Source organism: Protopterus annectens, chromosome 4.part1 (assembly GCF_019279795.1).
Source record: "Protopterus annectens isolate FY-2018-M chromosome 4.part1, PAN1.0, whole genome shotgun sequence".
Taxonomy (NCBI): domain Eukaryota; kingdom Metazoa; phylum Chordata; order Ceratodontiformes; family Protopteridae; genus Protopterus; species Protopterus annectens.
In genome coordinates, this window is record NC_056734.1 from 907449889 (window position 1) to 907476913 (window position 27025).

Here is a 27025-nt window from a genome sequence, read left to right on the forward strand (position 1 = left end):
GGAACCTGGCCCTGCATGAGTTGAGCCTCATGATCGTGGACTAGGAGCCAAACCATATATTTGAACTCCTCAACACCCCACCTCTGTGCTCAGTAGTGACTGCCCTCTCCTACACCTGCCAACCTGGCTTAGTGATTCAGTACTTTGACTATGATGCACAGTATCCTGGGCTTGAGCCTGAGCATTGCTTTTTTTTTATTTTACTCCTGTCTAGACAGGCTAGGAGGTGTGTCTGTGTAAAGGTGGCTTTGATACAGCTTGCTCAACGTTGCCCACCGGTAAGCTAGTTGGCGAGCTGTGCAGCTCCGTGCAAATGGCTCATTCTGGTTAACATGTTATTTGTCTATGAGCACACATATTATGCTGTGTGAAGCATTGCACAGCTATGGGCACACAGTTTCAGCATGTTAAAGCGCTGCTCAACTCCGCACACTCATATTACATCTGTTAAACCACTGCTCACCTGCGGGCAGTCATACTCAACTTGTTAGAGCGCTGCTCAGCTATGGGCACTTATAAAATTATTTTTTTTTTATTGTCTCAGATTTCTTCAAAAATACATGGCCCATTTCATTACATTTTACTTACATTATAGTTTTATATATATATATATATATATATATATATATATATATATATATATATATATATACATATATGTCAGGCGATTGTTTCGGGCTTATTTCACTAAAAATAGAAAATTATGCTGTTGGGGCTTGAACCATGACTACCTCCTCTTTGGCCAACGTCTCTACCACTACGCTATTGCTACTTGGCTTAATTTGCATATTTAGATCTTATATGCTTTTTCAATGACTGCTAACTGTGGCTGAGCAAAGGGCACACCCGCGCAAACAAGCGCAATTACTGGCAAACATTTTTGAAATTATAAAAAAAATTAAACTGTTGTTTTTTACATTTTACATTACAGTTGGGTTTATAGTCTGTGGGGGCATGTGTGGTGTTGTGTTTCTTGACATTTCCGCAGACTCGCTCGTGGGAGTTTACTTTCAGGACTGTGACTCTTTTGGGGGCGTGTCCCTTTACAGAACTCACAATGTGGACACGCCCCCTACTTTCCTACATGGACCGTGTTAGCCTAAGGTGTGATTCAGCATGCCCTCATGAATATGCATGGCATGCTGACATCACACCGTTTAACTGCAGCCTCTTTGTAAGACATATTAACTCTTACATGGAGGTTTCGTGAATTCTGGGGATTATTTATTCAATTATAGTGTGTTTCAGCAAAATTACATTTTTAAAAAAGACAGCCTGTGTTCCCTGCAATGGTTATATATATATATATATATATATATATATATATATATATATATATATATATATATATATATAAAACAGTAAGGTATAAAACTTGCAGTTATACATTAAGGCTTTTTTTTTTTTTTTAATTTGCTGTTAGGCAAGCCATCTGTTAATAATGATATCCTGAGAATGTGAAAAAGCTTGAATCCTTATTGTTCAAATGTAAGACTTTAAATATTGTCATCTGTTATTTAAAAGAGTGTGTAGATATGGGTATTGTCCCTAAAGGTTTACGAATGTGGAAATACCCAAACAATGTGATCAAATGTTCTGATTTTTACAAGGAATTAATACGAATCTTTGATCACAGTGGTTTAGAGGTAGTACGAGCATTGATTAGGCATAATGAAAGGGAAATGGAGATGCTAGTTAGGTTGAAACAGTTAATGAATAGATAACAAATGATTTACTGTTTACTACTGAGGAATACAGAAATAAATATTTAGAAGTCAAATAATATGTTGAAAAGAAATGCTATACTATTATATTTAGAAAAAAAAAAATTAAAGAGGTTTAGAAATGAATTTTCATTAAATCTATGTTACAGACCCCAGAAAGAGAAAAATTATTATGGAAGGGTAGAACAAGAAGAAGTTTACAATGATTTTAATGTTAAGGGGAGATATGGGAGAGATATGGAACAAAACACATGGAATAATGTTTATGAAGACCTGGAACCCCATTTTAACTATCAAGACACTTTAGAGTATCCCCCCTTCAGCAGTTGGAGAGATTGCGGAACAAAGAACTCCCACATTACCATCAAGACTAATGGAGGGGGAGGAGGTTGATCCTGAAGGGGAATTGATGGATACTACTATTAATGTAGGTAATCAATGGACCTACAAGGGCTACAATATTTTCAATTATAGTCAGATTGAGGTAAATGAAGTACACTTTAAGTTATTTTCCAAAGGATTCAATTATATACCAAGGAAGAAATGTCAAATTAGTAAATTAATTATAGACCTGAAAATGTTTTTGAGGAAAACAAATTTAGAATTATATTTAAGAAATAATAGATAAATGGACCTTGGTAATACTTTATAAAGGAAGAGTACATACAATCCACCCCTACATCCACAGTTAAAAAACTTTGAAGTTCTTGTGGAGAAGGAGCTTAGGACAGGGGTATTGCAAAATAAACAGTTATGAATTTGTCAAGCCTAGAGAAAGAAACTTTGGAAAGTTTAAGAAACAATAGGTTTTTGAGGGTTATGAAACCTGATAAGTGAGGAAGGATGGTACATATGACTACAATTAACTATAAGGCAAAGATGATGAAGTTATTAGATGATGTTAACAAATATGTTAAGGTTTCTAAAAAGAAAATAAATATTTCCTATCAAAGGATACAGATAGCCCTGAAAGATTTACATTTGGAGGGGCTTATTGATTTAGAAACCCCGACTTTTTTACAAAATTACAAGCCTCAAGTCCTTTCCATCTTTGGTATACCCATGGTACACAAAGACCAGGCGGATCCTCCATTGAGGCCAATTGTTTCTGCGGAAGGGTCAGTGACTGCCCCCATGGCAAAATACCTGGACATTAAGATAAAAACATAGTTAATAAAGAAAAATCCATATTAAAGGCCTCATGGGATTTTTTTAAGGTGTGAATAACCCTCTTTAGGTCAATCAGAGATTTTGTTTGTCACAATAGATATTATAGATTTATTTGGGTGGATTCCCAATGACGAAAGTATTACTTGGTTTGTGGAGGCCTTGATAAAATTCAACAGTTTAAGTCAAAATTAATTTTGGGTGTACCAGGAATTGATACACACAGTCTTGAATCATAACTTTGTGTATTTTGAGGACGGATTTTACAAACAAATCAGTGGAGTTGCTATGGGGGCAAATTGTGCACCCTTCTACGCCAACCTGATTTTAAGGATCTGGGAACATTTACATGTTTTGAATTCTAGATATACAGATTGCTGGATTCTTTACAACAAATTTTTGGATGATATCATCATCTTTTGGGTTGACACAGAGGACAGTCTAGTAGAATTTATAGAATATATATCCAGTACCACTACCTTTTTATGCTTTACTTACCAAATAGACCATGAGGTGTTACACTGTTCAGATGTAACACTATACAAATACTAAGATACACTTAGGTCTGAAATATATAGGAAGAAAACCTATTCCAATTCCCTCTTATACTTTACCAGCACCCATCCTTATCATCAAAAAGTTGGTATAATTAAGGGGGAGTTTGTATGCATCAGTGAAATGACTTTCTTTGATTTGGACAATGAAAGAGAATGCAAAATACTGAAAGGGATGTTCCTGGATAGAGGTTACCTTTTAGATTTGATAGAAAAAATCCATAAGGAAGTTCTTGAGGGTAGAAATAATATGTTTGCATCCATCTTAGGAGAAGACCTCATGCTGCAAGTAAACAACAGAGATAATACCCTTATTACGAGTTTGGGTTCACAACAACATAAAGGTACAGGATACAAACATGCCTTTCTCACAGAATACAATGGTGATTCTAGAATAATTAGTAACATTAAAGAAAGAGAATGGCAAAGGTTTGCCTGTTTGTCAGACTTAAAAATACTTGTTTGATGTGTTTTATGTCCTTGTCGTGACTTGCTTTTATTTTTCCACCTCAATTGAATAAACCACTGATGTTTTGCACATTGTGGCCTGGAAGAGCATTTTATTTTGCTTATTAGTCTTTTTTTGGCCCTTATTAGTCTTTTTTGGCCCTTCTATCTCCACTTGTCATTTTTTTTTTTTTTGCAGTAGGGCAAGCCTGCTGTACCCTTCAGTGTTGGAGTCTGCACTACCTATACCCTCACTGCCTATGTAAATTAATACTGACATTGATGTACTTTGTAGAAGGGGGGAATATTCTGAGATATAATAAATTAGGTTATGATACACACACATGTACCACACAGATAGATAGATAGATAGATAGATAGATAGATAGATAGATAGATAGATAGATAGATAGATAGATAGATGGATGGATAGATAGATAGATAGATAGATAGATAGATAGATAGATAGATAGATAGATAGATAGATAGATAGATAGAGATATATATTTCATTATTTTGTGAATACTTATGCAATCTGTGCTTCACTGGACTAACAAACCCTTTTAACAGTAGTGCATTGTGCATAATATGTTACAAGTAAAACTTGTAACACAGTTGCAAAGGAAAGAGGAGAAACTAGGTAGGTAACATTATTATTTAACTACTTAGTGCCATAGTGGTATACTGATGCTGTAGCCAGTCCTACTGGGTCTACAGTGAACCTGTCAAACTATCTACCTATCTGCGTATCTGTCTATCAATCTGTGTAGCTATCTATCTATCTATCTATCTATCTATCTATCTATCTATCTATCTATCTATCTATCTATCTATCTATCCATCCATCCATCCATCCATCCATCCATCTATCTATCTATCTATCTATCTATCTATCTATCTATCTATCTATCTATCTATCTATCTATCATCTATCCATCTATCTATCTATCTATCTATCTATCTATCTATCTATCTATCTATCTATCTCTCTCTATCTATCTCTCTATCCATCTGTCTGTCTATCCATCCTTACATGCAGTCATTTATATAAGGATATATGCCATAAAGGAGATGAGAAGAGAGCTCTGATATTTACATTTGCAAGGGCATCAAGTGATAGATTTACAGTTTTATTAGTCTAGATATTTGAAAGTCCAAAGTCATATAGAATATTGTACACAAATTAATTTTGTTTAGAAACTGTTTGCCTAATCCTGAGAGTTTATGCTACAGATGACAAAATGTGCCTTTATAAGTAGAGGTATTCTTTACAGGTGATGACATTTTCACTGGTTTTATCACTGATATTCCTGCGCTTTCATGGATGGTGGTACAGCAGCATAAAGACCATTGTTTTAAACAGTTAAGCAGCCAATGTGCATACCAAATGAGCAGGCATTTCTAACTAAGAATTACTTCTGTCGCCTGCTTACCCTGTCATTATTACAAGTGTATTCTATGAAACAGTAAAAGCTCCCTTCATTTTGGAACCCTTGAACCCCCCCACCTAAAGAAAAGGTGTAGGTGTATATAACTTTTAAACAATACTGTCTCACTTCAATTCGTAGAGCTTCCCATCATCACACTGCACTCACCAGTTCTTGTAGCACCTTTTCTGAAATATGCTTTTGCATATCAAAATGACTTTAGCATAATATTTCATACCTTCTTCACTGAAAGTCTAAATATTAGCTAGTTTACATATGTAGTTTAGTGCACAGTTCATGTGAATTCAGGGTTTTCAGACTTACAAAATAAACTGTTTTAATGAAAAAGTATGGCAATTTAATCAAGTGGCACACAGCAGTAAGCTGAAGTGTGCAGAAGCATTTCGCGATTTATGTATTCTAATTTATCTGTTTTCATTTTCAGGATAATTGGAATCCTCCTGACCATAAACAAGAATGTCAAATGAAAACATTTTGTTTATCTAGTTCTACATTCGCCAAGACACGAGAAGAAAGAAAACCTGACAATTTAACTGACATCTTGAAATTCTTTCTTTATTTAAAGAATATCCTTATCATTGATTTTAGTCAGATTTTTTTTTTTTTTACTTTCTGAATACCACTGATTGAACAAAAAAAACAAAATATTGTTTGCTGTGTGATTTTTTTCTGTGGAGTAAATATGCAATTAAACAATGTGAAGGGCTTTCTAAATATAACTTTCTTTACAATAAAAGTACAGTTCTAAAGAAAATGGCATTGACTGTGTTGATCATTTGATTTTCAGATGGATAATAGCTGTCATTGAAATAATTACTTCTCCACTCACTCACTCACTCACTCACTCACTCACTCACTCACTCACTCACTCACTCACTCACTCACTCACTAAATCTATGAGACAGAAGTGACATATTTCCTGTTTTTCATGTCTTTGGTACCTACTCAGTGCAAAATAATACAAGTAAAGCTGGGCTGCTGTTTAATGTTGCCTGATGTAACAGAAATTTGATTACGCATGTATTTATAGCTCCTGCCTGCAAGGAAAGATGGACAGCTTCAAACACCTTACCCTGTTAGATTTTCCTGTGCCGTAAGTTTGAAACTGTAATGGACTACATGATTCAGTGAGATAAATTTCTATAAAAAAAGTAGTATGACATTTCCTGCATACCTAGCATGTTGCCTGCATTGATGGGGGTGAACATCACAGGAACTCCAAATAAAGGGTATAACAGTCATATCAAACCTTATTTATATGGAGTTATATAGGAATGATTTTTAGCAAGGAGATGCACGTTAGGATGAGAAGATGTTATGCCTACAATGTATTTTTCCTTCTGACAAAGTACTTGTTGTTGTTCTTTATATCTCAACAGTTTGCTCTATTACCCTCCTTAGAAACATTTTATCTAACGCCATACAGCATAAAAATCACCATAATCTGGTGTTACTGGCTGATGTGAATCTAGATTGGTAAAGTTCATTAAACTTACAACTCAGCAGTGTCACTGAGTACAATGTCATCCAAGTAGTGACAGAGTGGCCTTGGCCTAATTACACTAATATAAAATTCACCATCTTAGAGATCATTTTGAATAATATACTTGAAAAATTAAATAATCTACAGGGATTCCCATGCTTCATAATTGATCACTGCCCCATAGTCACTTAGAGGTCTGTAAAAACTAAAAGCACCCCTTTTCAAGTCATATAGACCAGAACTCATAGCTCACCCTTGAACTTATTAAACCCAGGCAGGGGTCTCACTAGTCTGGTATTGATCCTATCACTGCTGTCTACACTTTCAATATTTTTTTTTCTCTCAGTTAAAAATTATTGTTGATAAAAAGAGTTAGAAAATGTGTCACTCTCAGTTCTGGACCACTGACAATACTAGGCAACTTATTAAACTTAGGGAGATGTCCTGTACCAAATGGAAAACCAACTCTTCCATTCGTGACAAGCAGGATGCGTATCTTAAACCTCAGAAAAGAGACCAGGCTAGCTAGTAATGAGTTTAAGGCAGCGTACTGCAGGAAACTTCAAAGTGCATACCTTGATAATCAAAAACATTCTGGAATGCTACAAAACAATCTCTACTTTTCTAATTTCGCAAATACCAGCTCTATTCACAACCCCCATCTCCCTTCTGACAAAAATAATAATGTAACATCACTAACCCAGCTCACATTTTTCAACTATATTTATCAATTGCTGCCAAGCTACCCTCTCCCTCCATAAAATAATTTACAACCCCCCCCCTTTCCACTTCAAAATCATTACCAAATGTGAAACTGAAAATAAATCCCAGAAAAGATGGGTATGGTAGCAAATAAAACCTCATGTTTTTATCTTTAACTTAAGCATATCTACAGTATGGTCTTTTTCTCCACAGCTTTAATTATGTGCTTGTCATGCCTTTTCCCAGAGTCTTTTCCCCCACCACAGCTAATGACTTCCACCAATCTTTAACTTCTGTCTCCTCACTAAAACTTTTGAAAAAAATCATCTATAATAAAATACTTGACTACATCACTAAGTATGACATTCTGGATCAGAGACAGTATGGCTTCCATCCTAACTACAGCACATCCACTATAATATCTTCCCTTACCAATAAGATTTATTCCAACTTGGAACATGATAAAATTACTTGCACTATCTTTATCAGTCTCAGCAAAGCCTTTGACGCTGTTGATCATATCTTTCTACTTCACAAGCTTAGTTGGACAGTTTCCTCTAATCATGTCATGGAATGGTTTTAAAATAATCTCTTCAATTCCACCTTTACTTTCTTGGACCTAATAATACCAGTATCTCAAGTTTTTGAAAAAAAGTCCCCCTCAAGGCTCTGTACTTGGGCTGCTTCTATTATGACTCTTTCTTAATGATGTTCACTCGGATTTCTCTCATACCATCTGTGTCCTCTGTTTTGATGATAATGTTCTCCTCAAACCAAATATGTCTACTTCCAACCTACAGAAAGAATTTTAGGATGACTTCATAGCCATCTGTAACTGGTTCCATAAAAATAAACTAAATGCCAATACTCATAAAGGCTGTCTGATTATCTTTGGCACTCATCGAAAGCTGAATCACCCACACAATATTACCTTCACAGACCCTACAGGGTCTCCTCTCTCTCTTGTGTCTGAAAAAATATATTTAGGCCTTCTTTATGACCATCATACCTCCTTTCATAAACATGTTGAATCCTAAATCCAAAAGGTTGTGGCACAACTTAAGCTCTCATAGGATCTTTCATATTTTTCTACAAAGTCTCAAAAATTGTAGCCACAATGATCTTCTTCCTAGCCTTGAATACGATTAGCTATAATAAACTTGGGTTCATCACATAATACCACTCATCCTCGAAAAAGCAGAAAATTAGATCCTCAGATTTATTAATCTTTCCAATAGATTTGAACAGCATTGCATCACTTCCCCAAAAGGAAAATGGCCACCAGTTAAGGATGGAACTACTCTACTCTTTAATACACTTACATATAAACTACTCAAAGAAGGATACTCAATAAACTGCATATCAAAACATCTAAGTACTTTAATTAAATCTCCAATTCTTTCCTTCTTTATACATCTTCCTTTACTTTTGCTCTCTGTTAGAAATCCTTACCTAAACTTGTTCCAAAATGTTGGAACAATCTCAGTTTTGTCAGATAACCATGTCTCATTCAGTAAGTCACTCATTCCCACCTGTGTGAACAATATATATATTCTTGCTGAAGAGATAATGGTTAATATATTCTAACTCTCCCTGAGCTACCCCCTCCCCTGCTCTATATACTTTTATTTCCCTCTTATCACTACCTTTCTGCATCCCTTTCCCTTAACTTAAAGCCTTAGGAATATCTCACACCCGTCTTCCCCACACTCTCTATCTTTTCTACATACGAGGTGAGTAGTAACTCAGCTCTGACACGTTCTTTACATAAAGTACAAAAAGACATTTCTTGACTATGTGTGTGATTGTTTTTTTATTAACTTTATTTTAATCCATGCTAGGGTGTACTTATCTCATGCCTATAGTATTGCAAACAAACTTTTCTGATTATTCTAGTCTGCATTATGTTTTGACTTTTAATGGCATATGTCTTTTACTCTAAATATTGCATTTTAGACTTAAACATTCCTTTTATACTTAATATAATTTGTAAAAATCAATATATTTTTGTAAAATTCCAGTCAGAATTCAAATTATGTAACTGGACAGAACTAATATGCCTTCCCCTGGATGAAGCTGTTGTTTACTTTAATACCAAATTCCTAAACATACTTGATTCACATGCTCTTCAACAAAAAATTGCCCCATGAGACTCCAAATCCAAAATTAAACTCAGAAATAAAGCATGGGCCAAGTGGTGTACTATTAAAGCCCTTCTAGATCAAATTAATTTCCAGCAGCTAAGGAATGACACAAAAAATCCATCTTACTTGACAAAAAAATTACTACTGCCATCTACAACAGAATAATCAAAATACCCTCAAACATTTTTGGCAGGTATAAACAATCTCCTTCATACAGGTCATTCCTCCATTACTACCCCCACAGCTTCCAGCCATAAATGCACTGAAGAAATGGCAAATACCTTCAATAATTTCTTCACAGAGACTATCCAGTCCTTAGTCAGCCAATTAACTCCTAGTGGCTCTATAGTTAATACTGCTATTCCCAACTCTCTACTCTTTAAGCCTCCAACCAGTTTCTACATCCCTCAGCAGATCCTTACTGAAAAAACTAAAACAACTACCCTTTCAGCCGACCTTCTCCTGGCTGAATATCTGCAAAAAGCTGGAGATGCTATAGCATACCCCATTTCTATCTTAATCAACACAACCATAACAGAAGCCACTATCCCCTCCATCTGGAAAATATCCTATGTCATACCACTCCATAAAGGCAGCATATCTACTGAACTGTCTAACTATAGACCCATAGCCATACTGTCACCATGGGTTCCTATCAGCAGACTGAAGACGCATGTTTTCAAATGCATCTTGGTCGAGCTGACAAAACCAAAACTGCAAAATATCGAAGTGGCATGTAAGCAAATTCTTTCCCTGGGAAAGAATTTGCTTGGCTGCTTCAGTACTTTTCTATTTTTGGCACTGTAGTGCAGTCTCAGAGTAGGTAGATTTAAGTAGGGGGTGTGGAAATCTCATGTTTTAATCTGCTTTCTTTTTTTTTTTTTTTTTGTTGGAACAGCGATTTTTTCCCTTGGAAAAAAAAATGCTGTTCTGACAGTTCAGTTTTGCAAGCTTTTGCTTACATGGAGTCAATTAATTACCGTTTGCTTACCTACGCGTTTGATCTAATATAGATCCTGTCACCATTGGCCAAAATCACGGAGAAGTGTTTGCACAGACAACCTCTGCACTATCTCATTCAGAATAAACTGCTGACCAACTCTCAGCATGGCTTTAGACCCCATCACAGCACCTCCACAGCCCTCCTTTCTTTCACCAGTGTCATTAACCAAAACTGGAATAACAACAAAATATCTTCAGCCCTCTTTCTGGATCTGTCCAAAGCTTTTGATATGGTCAATCATCAACTACTCATCCACACATTGAAAACCTTGACCTTAGATAACCAAGCTCTCCAGTGGTTCCAAGTCTACCGGAATGGTAGGCAATGAGCTGTATTATGGCAGAACAAGCTCTCTTTCCTGTTACCTAATACCATAGGAGTTCCCCAAGGCTCCATATTAGGACCCCTTCTCTTTTTGATCTTTATTAATGATCTCCACACAGCCATCCCAGATGCTGCCTGCATTCAATATGCAGATGAATCCACCCTGGTATGCTCTGACACCTCTCCAAAAAATCTACTGTCAGTAACCCAGAACGCACTTATCATAGTTGAAAAATGGCTCTCTGATCAGTGCCTGATCTTAAACCCAAACAAAACCAAACTACTACTTTTCTCACTCACCCGTAAATCCTTTACCATTAACTCTAACAATGGCACCATCATCTCCCCAGACCCCTACACAGAACTTCTAGGAGTAATTTTTGATAATCTTAGATTTGACATGCATATCAATCAAATCATTAAATCCATAAATAAAAAATGTGGGTCACTAAACTGATAAAATCTTTTCTAACTCCACTGACTAGAGCAGCCATTGCCCGTTCTCATCTTCTCTCTAACCTTCTTTATGCCTCTCCTATGATTAATAACCTTATCAAATCTGACCTTAGCAAACTCTCTAGCTGCTATAATCACATCACCAGATTTTCCACTGGCACACCCTATAGGACACACCACTGCCTTAATCTAAAAGACCTCGGCTGGATAGAACTGCCAAGCCTTCTCCAGCTAAACCAGCTTATAGAAACATATACAATTCTCAAACAACCAGGCAACACCCCAGCACTGGAAAATATAATCATCCCATACAGTAATTTTGGCTCACTCTACTCATCTAATAGACTGCTTGTCCAAACAGTCAAATCCAATAATTCAGCTGGAAATTCTCTATTCGCAAATGCTGTTGGTAAAATATAGAACTCCCTCTTTGCCAACCTTACTCTCATGACCTCCTTAGCCCAATTCAAGAAAAGTCTCAAACTCCATTTCAAATCACACTCGATATGTCCATGTTCTAGCCCTGATTAGCTCCTTCCTCTAAAACTGTGTACTAAAAATCCCCTTGCTCAATCTAGCAGATTCAATTCTGGATATGATCTAACGCTATAGTTGTTTGAATGAGTCAGTCTACAAAAAGATGCCTTTATCATGATGAATACCATATGTAAATATTTATCTGATGTATGTATACTGGAGCCTCAATAGGAGGTATGTATATAACCAAGTAGAAAGCTTGTGGTGCTTTCTACTTGGTTATAAGTTTATAAGTTTATTTTAGCACCATTTTATCCTTTTGTGGTGTTTCTTGGTGTGTTTGGATATCTCTGAATTGGATATGGCATCAGAAACTAATGGTAAAGGTAATGAAGTTGGAGAGCTTCGGAAGCTCATTGGGCAGTTGACGCAGCTGGTGGAACTTTTAACTCCTGTTAGCGAATCCATGGGTAAGCTGGTATCGTCAATTCCAGCGTGTGGTAACCAGGAAGCGGCTAAACAACAACGCATTAAGAAAAGGATGGTCGCAGAGCGTGAGCAACAAAATAGAGAGGTTGTAGAGACTGATATTGTGGACAATGATAGTTTTGATGGCTTTCCACATATTACATTGATTAATGAAGGAGAAAATCCTATGCCTGAAGTTATGAGGTGCAACAACAAACGTTCTTGTTCTGGAGCAGAACCTATTTTACGGGGAGATTTTACAGGTACTGGCGGTCATCTTTCTGACATTATGAATGTTAAATTTGACTTTGCCAATAAGGGTTTAAATTCTATCAACAATGGTAGTTTTACCAATATGCTTAATGACTTGGACTTTTACTTATATAAATATAAAATGATGTAAATGGATAATGCTTATTTAAAACACTGTTTAGATTTAAAAATTGTACCAAAAGGCTTAAGGGTTTGTAAATACCCGAACAATGTGGTTGAAGGGACTGAATTTTGTGAGGATTTACTGAATGCATTTGATCAGTGTGGTTTTGAAATAATGAGGGCTATAATTAAAAATAACACACGTGAAATGGAGAAATTATATGATAAAATTGATAAAATAAATCATGGTGTTACAAATGATTTATTGTTTAATGTAGATGAAGAGAGGGTAAAGTATAACAAATTGATTAAAAATTTGGAATCAAAATGTGTGGAGGTACAGAAAAGGAAATTAGGAAAGATTCAGAGAGACTCTAAAGAATATAAGAACAAAACCCACTACCCCAAGCCAAAATCTTGGACTAGGAGATGGAATGGTTATAGTGAAAATGATTTTCAAGAAGGAACAACACATATGGATATGTACCCCATAGAAAATGATTCTAGTTTTTCTAATTTTCCTCCGCTCAGGAGGTCAGAAAGACTTATGGACAAAGAACCGGTAGTATATAATACAAAAAACTACAGGGGGAGGGGTTGGAGACCCCAGGGGAGGAACGAAACGAGATGGAATTAGTAAATTATATTACACAGGATGGTAATAGATGGACATGTCAGGATTTTAGTATATATAATTATAGTAATGTTGCTGTTAACAAAACTTTGTTTGAATTGTTATCAAAAGGATTTGGTTTTATACCTAGGCAAAGAACTAATATTTTTAAACTGTTAATTGATGTGAAATTATTCTTAAGAAAGAAAAATTTAGAACTTTTATTCAATGGAAAGGTAACTAAATCCAAAGAAAACAGCTTGGTACGTAGTAGTACATTCAATCCACCACTGCACCCCCAATTGAGGAATTTTGAACTAAAACTTGAAAATGAATTAAGGACTGGTTTGAAAAAACAATTTGTACACCCTAACTTAACATCTTCTGAACAGGAAGTTTTAAATGTTTTAATAAACAACAAAAATTTAAGGGTGATGAAACCGGACAAGGGTGGGGGTGTAGTATTTATGGATTGTATTCAATATGAAGGTAAAATGATGGAGATTTTGAGTGACACTGAAAAATATTCTAGAACATCAATTAATGAAATTAATATTGCATATAGGAAAATACAGTTAGTGTTATATGACTTATTAATTGAAGGATCTATAGATATGCAAACATATAAATATTTGCTTGTTGAAAAACCAAAAGTCCCTTCTATATTTGGAATTCCTAAGGCGCATAAAAATAGTAATGATCCACCACTTAGAGCCATTGTTTCGGCTAATGGTTCAGTGACTGCACCTTTAGCTAAGTATATAGATACTAAGGTGAAGGGGTTGGTGTTGAACAACCCTAACATATTACAAGATTCATGGGACTTCCTTAGGAAACTAAATCCCTCTTTATACAGTGAAAAGTTGGCCTTTGGCACTTTAGATGTAGTAGACCTATTCACTAGCATACCACATGACGTTGGTATGGAATGGTTTGAGGAGCTGTTAATTGGTTTTAAAGAGATTACCTCAAGTGAGTTCAGAACAATATTGACCCTGATGGAAATAGTGTTGAAAAATAATTTTCTTTTCTTTCAAGGAGAGTACTTCAAGCAAGAGAAAAGAGTGGCCATGGGGGCACATTGTGCCCCCACTTATGCTAACATCATTATGGCCTATTGGGAGAACAATTTTCTCCTGACTTCTCCTTATAGTGAGTATTGGACCTTGTACGGAAGGTCTCTTGACAATTTATGTTTTTGTGGACAGGAAATCTAGACAATTTTGTGAAATTTGTTGAATATTTGAATGGAACAACTAATTTTTTGGATTTCACCCACAAATATGACACACAGGAACTAATATATTTAGATGTCAATATCAAGAAAGATAATGGAAATTTTGCATCTAAAATACACAGAAAAGAAACATTCTCTAATTCTTATCTACACTTCACTAGTTGACATCCTTTGTATCAGAAGAAGGGAGTGTTGAAAGGCCGGTTGGTTTGGATGAGTAGAAAGACTTCAGCAGATGAAATTTTTACAAATGAATGTATTAAATTAAAGGAGTTATTAATGAACAGGGGATATCCTAGTAATTTATTTGATGCATTATTGAATGAAGTACTGAGTGAAAGAAATGGCAGATTTGCTCCTATTATAGGAAAAACATCTCCTTTTATAGAAACAGGTGACACTCCAGTAGATAATTCTAATAAGGATTATAATACGGGATTTGTTATGAATTATGACGGACAGTCAAGTGTAGTAAGAAAGTTATGGATAGAGAATGGAATACTTTTTCTAAGATATCAGATTTAAAACATATTTTTGAAAAACCATTAACGTACATATATCGTAGAGGGAACACTATTAAGAACATGCTGGAGAAAGGCACCCATAATATTAACTATGACAAAACAACAAGAACTAGAAAAGGTCTATATAAATGTGGTTGTTGTAACTATTGTTCATATTTAAAAACTGGAGATTCCATTTTTTTACAAGCAAGGAAAAGGAAATTAAGTTTGGATATTTATGTTAACTGTAATACACAAGGCATAATATACCTAGCTATGTGTAAGGAATGCAATTTGTACTATGTGGGTAAAAGTGAAAGAAAATTAAAACAAATAATATAGGAACATATGTATGATATCAGAAATAAATGTGAAAATAATGCACTTTACAAACATAGCATGGTATGTAAAACATCAGTATTTCAATTTTTTGTGTTGGAAGTAGTTCATGTGGATCCCAGGGGAGGTATGTGGGAGACACTAGTAGAATATAGGGAACTATACTGGCAGCTATCACTAGAAGCCAATAGACCTCCGGGTCTTAATGACATGATATCTTTAGCTCCAGTTTTAAAATTGAGATCAGCCAAGCTTTAAATTTATAGAAAAAACTGCTATCACTAAGAACATAAATTATAAAATGTTTTATTTGACTTGTGATGTTATGTGTGATGTGTGATTTGGGCCACATGAGGGAGCCAAAGACAACAACATAAATTTATTCTGTATATACCTTTTGTATTTTTAAATGAATTTTATAGTTTAAATAAATTTTATTTAAATGTAAGTTATTTATGACAATTTAAAAAAATGTTTTTAAAATCAATTTTAAGAATATGATGTGTTTTTCAATATATGAAAGTGATTTTTATCAACTTAAAGTAAAATGGATTTTAAAATAACACTGACATGACCATATAAGGACAGTTTTTAATGACATCCTGTTGTTTACATTAATTGATTAATTGATTTATTTGGTTTAATTGTAATTAGTGTGTCTATATAAAGGGAATTATGGGATTGTGAAATTTATCTGATGAAGTTGATGACGAAAATGTTACTTGTACATTTACAGTGTTAAGTGTGGGTCTTTTCGTTTGGTGTTTGGAATTGAATAAACTGTTGCCTATATCCAGCTCGACTGTGGTGCTTTCTACTTGGTTATAAGTTTATTTTAGCACCATTTTATCCTTTTGTGGTGTTTCTAGGTATGTATATAAATTAAGTTTATTTCTGCATTTGATGTATCTGAATAACTAGCTTGCTTGAACAAGTCTGCAAAAATAAGTTTTTCTCATAACTAATAATATATATATATAATATTTTTCTGAATGTATGTATGCTGGAAGTTTTCTCTCCGGGCCTCCGCTGGAAATGGACATGTATCCAGTCAGACTATCCTGGTCAACAAATGTAAAATAAAATCAATCAATCAATCAATCAATCAATAATAAATAAATAAATAAATAAATGTTTTTTGGCATTACCAGTGTTATTCAATGAATTTCATAAGTTAGAGTTATGTTTTTATTTCTTTATTGACATTTGATTACTGGGAAAGTCCGACTGGGAAGGATCCTATTTTTAGCAGAGGCCTGGGTAGAAAAACTCCTAAGTAAAGTCCCAAGACTCTCACTCCATGTTTCTAGGCACCCTGGAAGCTATTACGGTCCAACCCAACACTCTCATACTAGGTGACTTCAACTACCCCTCCATCAAATGGGAAAACTACTCATGCACCAATATACTGGCCCAACACTTCCAGGAATTCATCAGTTCCAATGCCCTGGACCAACTTATTCTTGCCCTCACTAGAGGAAACAACATCCTTGACTTGGTTATTACAAAGATGGGCAACCGTTGCTCTACACCAATAGTCAATTCCTCACTGGTTAGAGCTGACCACAAAATAATCACCATGGAAATCCACATCTCAGCCACACACCCTGCAAAGGTATTCACCATGATAAACTTCTCCAGTGCTGACTTTGGGCTCCTAAAAACAGAGGTGGCTAACTTCACAGCACCTATGTCAATGGAAAATAGATGCATGGCTGCTGAATCATACACCAGTGCACTGTACGAACACATACATAAATGCATGGAACTAGCCATACCCAACAGAACCAAGATGCTCTGCTCCAAAAAAGAAAACCAATCTGGTGGTCCCCTGCCATTAATTAACTCTACAACAGAAGGAAGAAACTGTTGCAGAAAAATGTGAAGTCCCAAGACTGGAAAAAACTCCCTTATTATTCTCAACAAAAAGTTGAGATCCCTCATCAAAACCTCCAAAGCCAGCTATGAAGGCAGAATTGCATCAGACACTAAAAACAACGACAAAGCTCTATAGTTATATCAAGAATCAAAACGACAATACCCAGGTTTGCTCAGAGTTACTGCACAATGGTAACTCTTACACTGAGCTAACAGATATTGCCAACTTACTGACCGACAGATTCAATGACAAATTTACCCCCCCCAAAGGACCAATCACAATACCAGCAGAATGCTAGGCACCCAGCATTACTGCAGCACAGGTCAAAGCTGCATTGTCCAAGGCCAAGAATACAGCTTCCATGGAACCCAACAATATCCCTGGATGTGTTCTACATGAACTACAAAGTGAACTGGCACCACATTTGTGTGCCCTGTTCAATCACAGCCTCACCTCAGACTTTGTCCCTCCTGAATGGTGCACTGCTACAGTCATCCCTCTCCATAAAGGGGGAGCGACTACAGACCATGGGAATTACCACCCCATTAGCCTGATGAGTCTGATATGTAAGGCTATGGAGGACATCATCATGGACCTAATTAACAAGGATATAGGGAATCTCCAAACTCTAGATCCCACACAATTTTGTTTTCTGAAAGGTAGATCATGCCTGCTCAACTTGGTTGACTTTTTTGAGTCAGTTACCAGAGCTGTGGATGAGGGCAAGGCAGTTCATACAGCCTACCTCGATCTGGCCAAGGCCTTTGATATCATTCCCCACTCAGGAATTATTGATGGACTCCTAAGTAAAGTCCCAAAGTAGGCATCAGCCCTTATATTACTAGGTGGGTGGCAAATTGGCTCACAGATAGAACCCACAGTGTGAAAGTAGCGTACTCCAAGTCAGACTGCCGACCAGTCACAAGTGGAGTACCACAAGGATCAGTCCTGAATCCTCTACTGTTTGTCATCTACTTCTCAGAAGTCTAGGCCAACACAAAGGGACTCTGGCTGACCAAGTTTGTAGACGACTGCAAGCTGGGAGCCATTATTAACTCCCCGAGTGATGTAGAAATCCTACAGAAAGGCCTCACTGAGACCATTGAATGATTGCAAAACCATGGCCTTAAGCTTAAAGTCAAAAAATGCATTGTCATCCCCTTTGGGAAAAACTCAGTTCCCACTAATTACCACATTGATGGGAGCCCACTGAACACTGAAGACGTTATAAGAGATCTGGAGACACAGGTTGACAGCAACCTCTCCTTCAACCACCACATAGCCACTGTGGTCAGAAAGTCCTTCTGTGCGGCACATCTTATAACCAAGGGTTTTGCATCCAGGAAAAAAGAGGTCATCATCTCTCTCTACTCTTCCCTCATTAGGCCAGTCATCGAGTATAATCCCCCATTTAGCATATACATCACTAGACACATGCAATAGCTGGAAAGGCCACAATGGTACCTCACAAAGAGGATTCTAGGCCTTAAACACATGTCCTACATGGACAGACTAAAAAAAAAACTCCAGCTATTCTCTGTCTCATATAATCTACTAAGAGTAGTAAGCAAGATGTAAGCAGCATGGCACGACGCCTACATGGTAAAAAAGACCATGTAGGCTTTATTAAATTTCCCACAGAGATTTTTGAAAGGTATAACAAAGAAACACGGACACAGAGAGAGACAGATCTGATTTGCTGTAATTTTTATAAAAAAGGAGAAAGCCAAACTAATCAATACAAAAAAGCTGCTCCAGTGGTATTTGTAGACAAATACAGCCAAAAGGACCCAAATATGAAAAATTTCACAATACAAACAATAATATCACAAAGGGGGAGTGTAGAGCATAAGGTTAGTAAAGTAGAAGTTAAAATAAAATAGAAGCTGAAGTTATGGGATACCTGTGAAGTGAAGGATTTACTGCTGAATGCCTAACGCAGGCTATGTCACAGCATGATGGAGCAAAGATAAGAAGAAGCAGGTGGCTCAAGAGACATCTGAAGAGGAAGAATATGGACATGGGAAAGAAAAAGAGATTTAATATGTTGCGTTATTTATGCAAAAGAGAAATCAAAACTAAGCAATACAAATAAAAGCAGCAACAAAGGTATTTGAAGAGACATAAAGGCAAAGCCATCCAGATATGGAAAGTTTTACAGTACAAAAAGTAAAAAAACAAAGGGAAAAAGTAGAGGATTACTAATGAAGGAGTTAAAGAAATAGAAATGGATTATCCATGAATTGAGGGACTTAGTGTAGAAAATCCAACTCTGGTAACATCACAGTATGATGAAAAGGTGAGTCCGCAAACTAAGGAAAAACAGGTGGAATGGAAGTATTCGATCAGTTACCACATGAAGATACTCTGGAGACTTCAGTAGGAAACCAGTACAAAAGTTCTGTTGAAGATGCACAGCTAGGAAGGAACAGTTGATATAGAACCTCTGACACAGTCATTGTAGAGTGACAGACCAGTGAGTTCCCATAAGAAACAGCTATGGATGACACAGGATGCAGCTGAAGAAAACAAGTGCTTTATTACCCCTTACATTTTGGACAGCAAGGGTATTTTTAATTGCCTTAAAAAAATTGTATATTTTTTCTCCACTGATTATGATATTCTTAATAAAACTGGAGATAGACCGTATGTTGTTTATAAAAAGGATACATCTTTCAAAAAATTACCGGAGCAGAATGCTATTTTGCACAGTCGAAAAAAGGCATGTTAAAATGTGGGAGGTACTCACAGTGCCCCAGCATACTAGTGGAAAAGCAAGTTATGGTTAGAGGTAGCACCTATTTTATAAAAGGGCATTTTTCATGCAATTCTAAAAAGATTGTCTATATGGCTTGTTGTAACACATGCTCAGCATTGTATGTGGGCAAAACCTCTAGAAGATTAAAAGAGAGAGTTTGCGAACACCTAATTGACTTTACAATTATGCATGAATAGAATGCATCATATAGGCACATTGCACAGTTTCCATTATTTCAAGTTTACTATTCTTGAACAGATAGTTTTTGATCCTAGGGTTATTTGGTCAATAAGCACCCAGATAAAAATGAATTAAATTGGCAATTATTACTGGATGTGACACATTCACCAGGTTTGAATGATGCCTGTTCCATTGGTGCTGTATTAAAACTTAAGAGACTGGAAGTGTAATCATCTGAAAAAAATGGGTTTCCTCTTTAAAAATTAAGCCTTAAAATTGTATTGCACTAGTAATATGATCTTATTGGTTTTAATCTTTTGGGAGGTGTGGTTTTTCCTTTAAATGTCTAGTATAATGTCTGTATTTTAGATTATTTGTTCTGATGAAGTTCCTCATGTCAAGAATTAAAGTGCTCAGCTTTTTTTTTTTTATTATCTACAATAGAATTAAAAATGTGTTTGAACACAACTGGATTGTCTTTGTTGTTACCCGTTGTCCTATTGGCTTCACTGCATGGAATTAATTTGTGTTTTTAATGTATGACATGTTGGAGACCCTGAATTTTCTTGTTTAGAAATCTCTGTGGTCTTGGAAGTTGCTACAGTATGGTACATACCAAATGGAGAATTGTACTAAATACTGGCCTGATAAGGGTTGAATATAGGGGAGTTATGACCTCTTTCATTCTTGAAGCAGTGTCCTTCCTAATGAGGTATGCAACATAGAATGTTTTCCTTGCCACAGTAAACACACGGTGGTCAAAGTTTAGGCTGCAGTTAACTTGCGTTCCCAAGTCTCTCACTACTGAGTTGTTACTTAGAGTATTACTATTTATATGATAGTCTGCAGGGATATTGTTTTTACCAAAAGGGATGATAATGCATTCTTAGCATTGAGTTTGAGTCCATGGCTTTGGCATCAATAATTGTTTGTGTAAGTCCCTCTTGAAGTATATTGACATGGTTTGGGGATTCAATGGTTGCACCTAATTTGCAGTCACTAGCAAGTTTAGTCAGCCACAGCCCCTCTGTTTTTGGGCTGAACTTCTTAAAAGTATATTCCAAACAATAGGGGGCAAAGCACTTACCCCTGTGGAACTCCACTAGTGACAGATCTACTGGTTGAGGTAAAGTTCCCAACTTTGACTGAGTGTGATCTGTTGGTGAGCCATTTAGCAGCCCACCTGATGACATAAGGGTTGATATTCAACTGGTAGAGTTTATCAATGATGCCCAAATGTGGGATTGTGTCAAAGGCCTTGGTTAAGTCAAGGTAGGCTGCATGCACAGATTTGGCTTCGTCTACAGCTCTGGTGATGTTTTGGAAGAAGTCCACCAGATATAACAGGCATGACCTGCCTTTGACAAAACCAAACTGTGTCAGATCAAGAGTTTGGAGATCACCTATATCCTTATTTATATGGTCCATGATTATTTGTTCTATAGCCTTATAGACAAGGCTGAATAATCAATCCAACAAGAAAAAAGCCAAAACCACGAAGTAAAAAAGCTCAGCAACACAGGACCCAGAAGCAATATCAAAAACAAGGCGAGTGACTGCTTTGAAATATGAACACTGGTCGATCTTATTTAAAACTTTTATTATAACAGTAAAAAAACAATTTAACTACCAAGCGCTTTCACTCGGATAAATCCAAGCTTTATCAAGGAAAATATGAGTCTGTGATTTAAACCATTAAATACATTTCTCAATTAAGTCACAAGACTCTTAAGACAATGATCTCATTAATAAACTGATAAAAGAAAAAGTGTAAACATCAGTTAGTTTTTACAAAATATGTAACCCTTGTACTGGTTTACAACTTCTTACAAATATCTATATAAAACATATCTAAAACATGTCTAAAACATGAAAACCGTCCTTATATAAGGGTTTAAAAGTTGAATTACAAAATAAAATAATTTTATTTTATGTATTTATATGTATATGTAGTTTTTATTTTGTAATTCAACTTTTAAACCCTTATATAAGGACGGTTTTCATATTTTAGACATGTTTTAGATATGTTTTATATAGATATTTGCAAGAAGTTGTAAACCAGCACAAGGGTTACATATTTTGTAAAAACTAACTGATGTTTACACTTTTTCTTTTATCAGTTTATTAATGAGATAATTGTCTTAAAGAGTCATGTGACTTAATTGAGAAATGTAAATGGTTTAAATCACAGACTCATTTTTTCCTTGATAAAGCTCAGATTTATCCGAGCAAAAGCGCTTGGTGGTTAAATTGTTTTTTACTGTTATAATAAAAGTTTTAAATAAGATCGACCAGTGTTTGTATTTCAAAGCAGTCAGTCGCCTTGTTTTTGATATTGCTTCTGGGTCCTGTGTTGCTGAGCTTTTTTACTTCAAGGCTGAATAATCTTATGCGCCTGTAGTTCCCAGGGTCTTTTGCTGTACCCCCTTTATGAAGGGGGGTGACGGTTGCTGTTTTCCATTTATTAGGGTAAAAAACAGGCTTTGGTTGAAGACACTACCTAATGGAGTTGCTAACTCATGTTTTAGACTATTTGAAACACAATCTGGCATGCCATCCATAGAGGCTGTGTTTTTGACCTTGGAGAAAGCATTAACAACTTGCTCTTTGGGGATACAAGGTGGGGGAGATGTAGAGGGAATGCTTTGTGTAATGTTTATAGGGAACAAGGGGGTAAATCAGTGAGCCAGTTAGCTTATTCAACGGACAACATAACTGTCAATGTTTAATTGTGTGAGGTTGTCAATAACACCTGCATGAAAAATGGTATGAAAGGCATTGGCCTGGTCCAGATATACAGCTTGCATAGTCTGACTTTCATCCAGTGCATCAGTAACTTTTTTATAGAAGTCTGCTAAACTGAGAAGATGCAGTGCAGTCTTAATGTGGTTGTGCCATTATGGTCAGTCCCCAAGCACTGTGAACATAACCAATGGATATGCATAGCCTGAATAGATTCTTAAAGTGCTGACCTAAACTGTCTTGTCAACACTAAAAAATGACTGTTCAGAATTACAAACCCAACAACAGAAACTAAAAATATTTCTTTTTATTACAAAAGCATACAGTCTGTCTACAGAAGGATGCACAGCTGATAATTAATTGCTTATCTTAAAAATAATCCACCAATCCATCAGTCAATTTCATGTGAAATTGCAATTAGTAATGCTACCAATCATAATACATTTCTCAAACTAAATAATTAACTAAATACTGCCATCCCAGATCCAAATTCTTATCACTGGAATGCAAAATGTTGAACACGAATAAATTAAGTGCTTCCAGTCTTTCTAAGTCAAACTTCTTATATCTTACTTAGATAGCAGATGTCAAGCACACAACATTTAAAAACTCTGGACCTCCCTTAGTTATGGTACAATGAGTTTGTTGACAGAGGGCTACTTGGATTTTTATTTATCAAATGTCATGTGTTCTTGCAAGTGAATAACCCTTCTTATTGTTTACCCACTATGCCAATTAGAAAAGCAAACCATTCCATCACCACAACTCAAAAGGAAATTAATAAGCTGATGGTAATCCAATAAATCACAATAGAGATACATCTCAGGACATCATTCATAAAAACAGTTTTAATGAAGCCACCTTCATCAGAACAATCTCTTATAAGTTCTCATTTCCCCTGCATGCTATTGTTTAGTATTACATGTGCACAGAATACCATACAACACCAAACAACTCTAACATGCAATATGCTGTCTAATATTAAAATGTTGTATTCTGATACTCAATTTCCTCCCTTAAGTACCAAATGGAAAACATTGTACTGTGTGCATGAAACAGTGTCCCTGTGAACAAATGCAGGCTTTTTCAAGATACAGCTTAAAAAGAAAGCATTTTACCCAGATTATGAGACTTTCATAAGGAAAAGATCAGGTAACTAGGTAAAATCTTGGATAAGGATTGATTAGCTAACAATATATTCCAGTTTTGCCCTCCCTGTTTCAATGCCTTCTTTCCTATTAGACATCATCATCATCACCAACCCTTTTTTCATTTTTTTTCATGTAGTTGAGGTTTTGTGTTAGCTATTGCCACTTAACTTTATTCAGAGTCTCTCTTCTACTGTCTTCAACAATTGTACCCACTCATCTCTATATTCCATATCCAAATCTTTTTCTATTAACATTCTAGATGCTTTTCATAGACTCCTAATCTACTGTCTATTAAATGTTCAATCATGTCTTCCCCAAAGTTAAAATATATTTTCTTATATACTGTCGCTATTCAATATTCATTTTTTTTCTTTTTCTTGAACTTTAAAATATTCCTTAACAAAAGTGGTGCACATCTTACTCCTTTTATGAGCTTCCCATATGGAAGAACTTCCAGACAAAGATGAGAATGTGTAGTGCCAGTACACTTAAGACAAGAAGAACAAAAAATCAGTACGAGACGATGAAGTCAAAATGCAGCTGAATTTGTCAGCAACGATGTTGCTGATGGCAACAGTAACCAAATAAGTGTCACCATTTAATATTATCTTGATACAATAAAGTGAGCCAAATATGAGATTCATAATATAACTAAGGATGACCTGATTATTGTTTTTGGCAGCAGTGGTAACTTAAAGTTCCAAGATGGCCTGAAGAAGTCAGGCCCCGGGATTCATGAAGCTCGGCGCAAGGCCGGCGTAAGGCCTGCACCGGCCGTGCGGCATATATATGGTGTAGTAGCGCCATATACATATTAATGAAGGTGCGCTGCCACCACATCCACGTGCATAGGACACGTGCACGAGTGCATGGGGCGTTACTAAGCTGCGCCCGGAGGCGTGTCAATGTCGGCTGTCAATGAGCAACCTAAACTGCTGAATATTATAGTCTGCCTGCAATAGTAATCGCACCTATCAGTGTCCTTGGATAATGAAACGTATGCAAAGCATGCAAGACAGTTCCCGGCCACACAAAATTGAGAACCAAACAGAAATGCACGCAACACAATATGAGTTTCCGTCCATGGAACAAATGATATTTAAAATAGTGTGTCCGTAATGTACTGCACTGTAAGTAGTTATACCCAGTGGAAGTGAAGCGCATCATGTCAGCGCGCCGCCAATACACACGTCTAGCCCCATGAGCAGGGTCACCAGCAGTCCCACAGTGGTAGTGATAGTACACAGCTGGGCAGTTGTGGCCATATAACAACCGTAAAGAAACCTGACAGTCCATATTGTATACCAAACTCACACAAACATATGAATATTAAAATGTGCTATACACATGAACAGGAACGTAACCGGCACATACACAAAGGATGGTATATGCGGAACTGGGACATCCAAATGCAGAACCCATGCATGCAAATGCAATACGCAACATCCCCTGTATAGCACATAACCTGCCCCCATGTCTGAATGTCCACCAAATCCAGCTACCAGCCTTGCGCAGCCATACACCTACACATAGCGAGTATTACCCGTATGTAGTAGGAAGTATCATCCTAGGCAGTATCAGGATTGCAAATATGTATCCCACGTTTGTAAACATCCCATCACAGTTACGTAAATCCAAATGCCCGCACGTTCATGTTTTGGCAAAATGTGTGTACATCCCATGTGGGAAAAGTAACCTGTTGAAACATCAGAGTTGTTTACACGCCACTGTGTCCAGTACTGTACACATCTGGACAAAACATGTATGTGTAGTCACGGTACTGTTCAGTTTCTAGACAGACATGCAAAACATACTATGCAGGATGGAACACCTGTCCACCATGCAGGTCTCCCCACTAGGGTTGCCACCTCTTCAGATGCCCAAGATGGGACATCTTTTGTAGAAATGTGAGAATTTGCAGGATAAAACACACCCCCGGCCAGTGCAAAGGACAGAATTACACTTGTTTGCCAAAATAAAAGCTTATTTCATAGCATTTGAATTGCTTATGCTATTTCATATAATAGTTATGTGTTTCAGATACAAAATACCTGTATCATGCAACTATTAAAGAAAATAAGAAATATATTTTTGTCTTAAAATCACAGGACATTTGCCATGTCTTAGGTTTCGTCACAGGGCACAACTGTCCAAAGTGGGACTTCCCCTCGTAAAGAGGAACAGGTGGTAACCCTACACCCCACTGAATTATCAACAGTATATATACAACTCAATCACATACCGACACCACCTCTCAACCTATTACAGCAACAAAATCTGGACAAAGCCAAAAATGATGGGTGGACAAATAGGGACAGATGTAAATACTGCTCTCACAAACTTCGAATGTTTACAGAATAATAGTATGTACATTAGCATGAAGTGTTGTGAAGGATGTGGGGTAGTCCCCAAGTATTACAGAGGTCTGTACATTTTTACAGTAACAAACCTTCACATTTGTTTACTGTACTACTGCATACCTGTAGTTAATTCATAGTTAAATTATGTCCAAAATAATAATCCTCGTATGAATGAATACAGGAAATAGTCAAATGTGAATGGGAACACCACTCATCGTGGATTATGTATTGTAACCACCCCCACCCATATTATGTATTGCCAACATTATAAGCTGCTGACAGGTGCCCAAACACCTGTGTCTGTAAACACAGGTAAAATGTTTAAAATGGACAAACTCTGTCCATGTGCTTTGTCTGACATTTGAACATGGTAGGGGCAGTTCCGTTCACCAGGTGGACAAGCCTAAACTCAGATCACCACATGAACACCCTGACAATTAAAGACTATTATGTGTCAGGACTATAAGCCTTGGGGTTCTGAATATCCCTGC